The 8,792-nt window shown below is 38.2% G+C and overlaps 1 long non-coding RNA gene across 2 annotated transcripts in view; it reads right to left on the bottom strand.

Annotated features, from left to right (window-relative positions):
• Positions 1 to 229: 229 nt before the first annotated feature.
• LOC127619188 (uncharacterized) overlaps positions 230 to 8,792 on the bottom strand; it is a 45,546-nt gene continuing 36,983 nt past the window's right edge. Inside the window, exons 1-3 of one of the 2 annotated variants that reach the window (XR_007967541.1) lie at positions 1,838 to 3,781; positions 1,474 to 1,623; positions 230 to 1,224 (exon numbers count right to left, since the gene is read on the bottom strand). This is a non-coding gene — a long non-coding RNA (uncharacterized LOC127619188). Of the gene's footprint in view, positions 1,624 to 1,837; positions 3,782 to 8,792 lie in introns of those variants that run through there. The other variant, XR_007967542.1, reaches the window with a different exon arrangement.

Genomic DNA, 8,792 nt, shown 5'->3' with positions numbered 1-8,792 from the left:
GTTTGACGAATGACATTTCTAGCATTGAGGAAGGAAGTTTTCCTCTAGTATAGCTCATTAGATTTCACCTACATACGATGTTGTGCATTTTAGCTCAGTTACATCCGCACGCAATGGCTTAATGCCCACGTTATGGCATGTGGGTGCAGACATATATAAAGTATTAGGATCAAGTATAATCCACAGTGCGCTGTTGCATTTCACTGAGTAATTGAGAGCAAACGATATTACCTCCCTAAGCAATGCTCTTAGAATGATGACCGAAAGCATACATTATTTACTGTATTAAGGGCCTATAAGTAACAGTTGCATTGGAGTGCGCATCAATGACTCCAGACGCAAATACACTGAGCTTTGTGACCTCCAAGATGGCTTTATGCTTTTTTTTTTTTTGCTTTATTGCAAGAACAAAAAAGACATAAATATAGAAGCACAGAAAAAAGCCATCTATATGTTCATGTACTATTTTCACAGACATAAAATGTCACATATAGGCTACCTGTACATATATGTAATATATTTTTCAAATTATAAAAAAAATTGCCAATTACTCTATATGCATCATATCTTTCCCCAAATCCTAGTGGAATTTAAGTACATATACAACCAAATTAACTAAAGTTTTATATACTATATCGTCATATAGGACAATACAGTATATCAGATTTATGTGGGGACAGCACTCATATAATTCAAACAAACACAGATCAGATTCCTCATATTCATTCCTTCTTATAATTAGTTGATGCATTTTATCTTTATTTTGTATCTTTAAACTTGGCTGCTTTATATAGATTCTGTACATGTCTCATGGTTCATTTCAGCATTAGCAATTCACTGAAAAGGATTTTATCTCTTTGTCTTCGATTACTAAATCAATAAAATCATCCCGAGCAGTTTCACCCAAATAACAGCCATCAAAATTCCATATTTAATTGAATACAAATAATAATAATCCCAGAAAACGGCAATATTATACCATATTATAATGGAGGGAAATCATCCTACTTAAAATGCAAACATTTTCAGAATGTTCAAACTACTTCATATAATGTGACTATTATGGTTTAGTATGTGAATTGGTTGTTTTAAACTTAAAATACAGGTGAAATGTTTTCATAGCTGTCCTTTTTAAAAGCCACTGCATGTCTCACCTGTGTGGCTTCCTCTTCTTGTGGATGCTTCTGATGGGTGGTCCTTGATATAGTTGGTTACTATTGTGCACTAACAAGAGGAGACACACAACTTTCAATGCCTCTTCCCATACCACTACCATACCCCCATTCTATTACAATCAGACATTGTATTGGTTCATTTGGAACACACAACCTTAGCCAGTAAAATTGATAACTGTTGCTCATTTGTTTGCTTGTCAATGGCACACAAAGGGTGGTTGAGGTCTTAGGGCACCTTGCATACATATTGCACAGGAATAGTGTACGCAGACCACTTTCTAGCCCTTGTTTCTCCTACCATTTAAGACTCCTGAGAACAGATGTTTGGGGACAGCTTACAGCCTCAGCAAATTTCTGTGTATACAAAGCAAACAGCAGCACTCAGCACTTCTGGCAGGCTAAGAAATTGTGCTCTCGGAGAAGGGGGAGGGGAGCACAGAGCCCAGATCTAGGAATCAGAATGAGGCAGAGAAAGACAATGCTTACAGTGGTGAAAATGTGTCAAGGTTACATTCAGGGTTTTCTTACATTCAAAACTATGAGGTGCAGAGGATCTCTAACTGATTTGTGTGTGTGTGTGTGTGTGTGTGTGTGTGTGTGTGTGTGTGTGTGTGTGTGTGTGTGTGTGTGTGTGTGTGTGTGTGTGTGAGATGACAACTCACTTGGCTGTACATGCCCTTCTTTGGCAATTGTTGCTGGAATAAATAAAGGAGGCCTTTATGTGTGGTTCCCAAGAAGCAGCGCTGACCTCTATGGTGTAGTACTGCGGACTCACAGGATTTGGTTTGCCCTTTGAAAAGATGCAGACAAGCAATACAGGGACCTAAAAAGCAAGAAAACAAGAGCATAGATTCTGCTGATGCTGATATTTGTTTTTTCTAGGGGTACGAAAACAAAAGGAAACATTTAATGAACAACGAAAAGTAGCATATTCTTCATCAAATAGAAAAACAATTTGACGGGCAACACAGAAAAATTAATAGTAATATTTCAAGGCTTTCTCTTAACAGATACAAGGCTCAATTGGACTGCCAGACATTTTATTCAGTTGCATCATTCACCAAAATAAACCTTATATTTCATTCCTTACATTTTGCACAAGTGATATAAACATAAACGTGTAAATGAATATGCAAACGCATATGTATTTGACCTTTCTTGTTTCATTTTTTCTGGTTAACAAAATTGAATAAATGAGCCCTGCAATGCTTATTTGTCTGAACTAAGCCAGCCCCCTTGCCATAGACACACTTCCCTCCTGCCTTCGGTGAGGTTGCCATAGTGATAGCTTCACAGACACACATGGAGGAGAAAGAAGAGGTGGAGGGGGAGATGTGAGGAGCAGAAGAAAAGAGGCAGGGCACAATGAGAGGACACTGTCTGTCTGTCTGTCTGTCTGTCTGGCTTTCAGATAAAGCATTGTTCTCAATCTTCCTCTCCATGTCTAACAGAGACCTAGTTCAAGACTGCCACACTAACCAAGTCACCGTGAAGCAGTTTACAACACAGAAACATCATGTTGCAATACACAGAATGCTGACGGATGCAACCATGTTATTGTCTTTGCACCTGAGGCTCATTAATTAGGTTTATATGTTAAATTGAACACTGTCTTATTTAAATAATTATAATAAACCAATGTAGCATTTTGATATAGTTTTATTTTAATGCTGTTTTAATGCTGTCTTTAAGTTGTAATATAGATATAGAACAGGCATAAATCAGAAAAAGCGAAAGAAAGGGTGGCACCAAAGGTTTCTGGACCTGCTTAAGACCTAAAAATGCATCTGCAGGAAAAGCAATAATGCATAATAATGATGCGCATTTCTATTGGTCAGTCTGTGTATAGGGGAAAACCCTCGGTGCTCAATCAACCCACTGTTTTATTTTTCATCCTAAATGTCTTCAATCTTCCCCCTCTCTCCTATTCATCCATCCCTCCACCATTCCTCTCCTCCATGTCTCTCCCTCAGTGCCATTTATCTTACCCTCCCGCTCTCTTGCTCACTCTCCAGCTGATATCAAGGCATGATCTCCAGCCTTTCAAAAGTCAAGTGATAAGAGGTCATAGGCGGGTCAGCCCAGCTGACTGGCTGACCTTCGCAAGGACTTCTGCCGTCAGCCAATCGCACAGTGGCATCTCCCGCAGATGCCTGCTTCCATCCCTGGCGGGCCCTTGGCAGCACGTCACGTGAGCATTAACGGACTGAGGCATCATGATGGAAATGATTAATGATGCTTTTAGTACCTGTTTAGAATGAAGCTGTCCACACTGCACTGTAATTACCCACTCCCAGGCAGCAGCTGCCTAACATAATTGCTTTTTGTTTGCTGACCTGGTTTACCGGAGAGAAAGATGGCTTTAGGTAGGTGAAGTGTGAGTATTTGTACATGTTGCCGTTTTATGGGCGACATGATAGGGGGTGAGGAAGTGGAAAAGGTGTGCGTGATCATATATGATGTCAGATGTGGTTTCATCCTTAAAAGGCCCCATCTGACCAATCTGATTTTGTTTTTTTAGAAAGGAATTTTGTTTTATTCTTGAAAGTGCATTTGATCATTTTTCATTTTTATGTGCTGCTCTGGCAACTGAGGGGTAAACATGAGACGTGTAAATCTGCAATACAAGTTTGGAATCAACAGCTGTTATTGTAATAAGTAATTTGAAATAAACTGAGATGTTGGTGAATGAAACACTCCTTCCTCTTATTTCTGTCCATTCATCTTAAAACCAACTCATATTTCAGCAGAAAGCACTTAAACTGTTATACGGTTGTAAACATTACTTGCATTTGGTCTGGTCTCACATGAATCAAGTGATGGTCTCCAAAGATGTCCAAAGAATGTTCACTTTTTCAGGGACAATACTAAACAGAAATCCCTATGGCCATTTTGAGAACTTGCATTGAGAATATGGAGTTAAGACTTATAATCATACACTATAATTTATCTATAAATTATATTGGGGTGTTTCCTCAATTTGTGAAATGTAATGTCCCAGGGGTTGATTTTTATTCAAACTAAAAGATAAAAAAAAAAAAAATGTTATGTGTCATTGTCATGTTCGTGAAACCAGTTTAAGACTACTTTTGCTTTGTGACATGGTGCTTTATCATGCTGGAAGTAACTATTAGAAGATGGGTAAATTGTGGCCATGAAGGGATGCACATGGTCAGCAAAAATACCCAAATTGGCTGTGGCATTCAAGCGATGATTGTTTTTTTTTTTATTGTTATTTATTGATTGATTGATATTAACGGGCCCAAAGTGTGTCAAGAAACATTCCCCACACCATTCCACCACCACCAACCTGGACTGTTGACACTAGGCAGGTTGGGTCCATTGATTTATGCTATTGGTGCCAAATTCTGAACCTACCATCTGTTTTCCTCAGCAGAAATAGAGCTCAATCAATGCAGGCCACAATTTTCCAGTCTTAAACTGTACAGTTTTGGTTAGCCTGTGCCCACTGCAGCCTCAGTTTTCTGTTCTTGACTGACAGAAGTGGAACCCGAAGTGGTTTCTGCTGTTGTAGCCCATTCACCTCGAGGTTCGATGTGTTGTGTATTCTGAGATGCTATTCTACTCAATTGCACAGAGTGGTTATCTGAATTACCGTAGCCTTTCTGTCTGCTCGAACCAGTCTGGCCATTCTCTGTTGACCTCTCTCATCAACAAGACGTTTCCGTCCACAGAACTGCCACTCATTATGTTTTTTGTTTTTGGAACCATTCCAAGTAAACTCTAGAGACTGTTGTGCATGAAAATCCCAGAAGATCAACAGTTACAGAAATACTCAAACCAAATCTGGCACCAACAATCATGCCACAGTCGTAATCACAGAGATCACGTTTTTCCCCATTCTGACGGTTGATGTGAACATTAACTGAAGCTTCCGTATCTGCATGATGTTATGCATTGCACTGCTGCCACACGATTGGCTGATTAGATAATTGCATGAATAAGTAGGTGTACAGGTGTTCCTAATAAAGTGCTCAGTGAGTGTATATTACATGTTTAAAACAATGATAATCTAAACAAAGTGGCAAGTTATTTCAATATTTATTGTGTGAAAATATTTTTATAAATTATTCTGTCACATAGTGTCATTTCCACCACACCAAACATTTTTGCCCCAAATAAGATGAAGGGGAAAAAAAGTAAAAGTAAATTTCCAATCAAAATGTAATTTTGTCCCATTATGCAAAAAGTGTAAAAAAAAAAAAAAAAAACATTATTTAATTATGTGTATTTAGGATACATAAAATGTTTTAGCCTTAGCCAGATAAAATAGTCAGCAATTCTATTTTAAAAATTCAAAAAATATATTTTAACACAATACTCTTTTTGCAATATGGTGGAAATAACACTGTGGTGAGAACCCTACCACTGACTTTCAGAAAAAAAGTCTCCCACAAGTCATGTACATACACTATTGGACATTGTTAGCACACAAATAATAAAATAAAAAACTAGTTAGAGTGTTGTAAAATGTTTCAATGAGACTTTACTTTTTAGAAGTCCATATTGCTAAAAGTGTCAAAAGGTCAAGAAACAAACATAGATATGCCTATAATGGCAAAAAATAAAGCCTGTAAAAGCATGTGTCTATTAAACTAAAGTCAAAGTTCTATCTGCTCAATGGCAACTCCGCAAAATAGAATAATCTGCACTAGTGTGACGGCCAAATTATTTACATAATGTTACTGTACATACATTCCCTAATACATAATCCAAATGCTTTCTACATTTATGCACTTTTTGACCTCTGTACACTTCTCTAATTTAAAAAAAGAAGGTCCATAGAAGAAACTAGGGGTTTTCAAACTGCCACCAGGAGTTTACTGCTCATATTTCACATTGATCCATAACCCAAATTATTAATGAGGAAATTATGAGAGTAAATTAACTGAAGGAAATTGCATGGTAAATAAATAAACCTTTCCCAAACAGGCATGATAACAATGCTGAAAATGGTTTGGTCTCTGACCCTTTTTTCTCACCTATCCACCACATTACCAAGTAATATTTAAATCATGAATTCACACAAAATAAATCACAACCATATGTCATAAATCTCAACAATTCTTTCTCCCACAGGTTCAACATTATACGCACATCTGCATTTCTGTAGCACAAAGTGTCAAGTTTGTGAACATTTGCATCTGCTCTGCATAACGCCATAGATCCCTGACTGCAACGATGACAGTGAGACCCAGATAAACAGGCCATGGCTGACCTGTGGGCTGGCACAAAACGACTGCCCATAAATTTGTAGCTCTTTTCGTCTGGGTACCTCACACCCCTTGTATTTTGCACCAAGGTGCGGGGACAGTCGTGGGCTGCTATCAGCGTTCTCTGTGTGAGCAGCTTTCATCCATAGACTAGTTCTCACATAACTCAGCCACAGTGTCTCTCCCTATGCCTCATAAATAACATCACTATCGTCTGATAATGCCCACTTAATGCTTAGTCAATAAACCCCACAGTGCCATGCCCCCCCCCCCCCTTCTGTACATAAATATAAACAGTACACTTGGACTGACAACCGGGTCTGGCACCATCAGGGCATGCAGGGAAAGCACACGGGGCCTGGAGAGGCGAGTGGAAGAGAGATGGGGGGAAAGAAAGGGAGGACCCAGTCACTGCAGGTGTTTGGACGAGATAGCGGCCGGAATGGAGGGCTGGAAGCACCGTGGCACTGACTGATCACCTGAGAGGAGCGGATGCTAATGAAATAATTAATTAATGGTTTCTTTTGGTTCTCACAGCGGGGTTTATTTGACCCATTTGAGCTATCATCTCTCTAATGCAGACTGTAGTGCCATTAAATTAGGCCTTAGCAACATATCCACCTGACTGCCAAATATAAAATGACTGAAGTAACAAATAAGAGGGAGAGAGTTTATTCCAAGATCATTAGCTGTGCTTTAATAGGGGCAAGATCAAAGGCAAGTGGAAAGTAAAATGGTGTGAAAGGGATAGTTCACCCAAAATGAAATGTTTGCTATCATTTACTGACCCTCATGTAATTTCAAAATGTCAAAAACAATTCTGTGAAAAATGAACGATTTTAGGCAAAATGTTAGGGACGCACAGCTTCAGTCAAAAGATGCAATGAAAGTCAATGGTGACTGAGACTTTACATTCTGCCTAACATCACCTGCAAAATAAAGTCAAACGGGTTTAGAACAGCATGAGTATTTAAATTATTACTTTAACTGAGGGTTTAAGTTCCCACATATCCACCAGACTGCAAAATATAAATGACTGAAGAAAAAATAAGAGCCAGGGAGTTTATTCCAAGATTATTAGCTGTGCTTTAATAGTGGCAAGCTCAAAGACTAGTTTTATCTTAGTGGAAGATAAAAACGGTGTGAAAAAAGGGACATGAGCTTTAAATGGCTTAACTCAGGGGTTATGATCCCATTTTATTGAGATCAGTCTTACGGTGGCCGCACACCAAGATGACATAAATAAGAGTGAATAACATGCTGATGAAAAGGAGTGGCTGGTAGTTAAGGGCTGTCTTACAACATTCTAGATACTTGGTGCTTTTTCTTGGATCCACTGTGTTGGTGTTTCAGATGTTAAGAGGGTTGCGTAAAAGATTTTGAGGTTAAGAGTCTCTCTTAGATTATGGGAGTGACCTGAGTGAACAACTGGGATCATATTAATCTCAAACACAGTTATCCTTCTACATGTTCTGGCTCTCTTCCTGAAGTCCTTGAGTAAATGTTTTGTCTACCACACAATGATCCAGACTCTCATTTAAGTGGCGGAACGACAAAACGCAGATGGCGCAGCATCGCTTGCCAAAACTGGGCAAGCTAAAGCAACACGCTTTTTCCACTTAGACAGTGGCAGTTGAAATGTGAGAAAGAATACTTAGACTAAATGTGTATTAATATTCATTAAAACAAGGCAACATATTGAAATCCATGCATAAATAAGCATATATTCTAGACATACACCAATACAACATTTGTGTTCCTATACCGATTATTTAGAACATCATTGGGCAATACTGATACTGTTTTTTAGTTCTGTTTTTATGCCAACTTCTGTAAATAATTATCAATGATTTGAAACAACTTTAAAATCAATTTAAGTACATTTATTCTGTCGCCACATCTCTCTCTACAACTAAATAGTACATGGCCTCATATCAGGCTTGCTTTAAATTGGTAAGATTTCTTATTTTTTATAACGTTCTTAGCTTGCATTAACTAATTTCAAAATAATGAAGCAAGCCCCTTTTTAGCTGAAGCAGCCTCCGTATAAGCTTTAACAAACTCATCATATTCTTTGCTGTGAGTAATCAAATAATATGTTAAAAGTTTTGGTACTTTCACCTCATGAAATTCAGCAGTGCAAAGCTTACAAATGGCTACTCTGCTGTCATTGCCACTAGGGCTGTCAACAGTGCTGAGAAACTAAATTCTAACTTTTCATTGAAATATTACCAAAATTCTCATTATATTCAGATTTCAAAGACATTATTTCAGGTAGGGGGAAAATCTACAAGACATCTGATTTTTAGCCTACACTGGTACCTCGGTACTACCATGGCCTCAAGATTCATAATATCTGCGGTACCAAAGTGTTTTTCATGAA

Source organism: Xyrauchen texanus, chromosome 25 (assembly GCF_025860055.1).
Source record: "Xyrauchen texanus isolate HMW12.3.18 chromosome 25, RBS_HiC_50CHRs, whole genome shotgun sequence".
Taxonomy (NCBI): domain Eukaryota; kingdom Metazoa; phylum Chordata; class Actinopteri; order Cypriniformes; family Catostomidae; genus Xyrauchen; species Xyrauchen texanus.
Note: the sequence above shows the minus strand (reverse complement) of the source record. Positions and strands in the feature narration are given on the sequence as shown.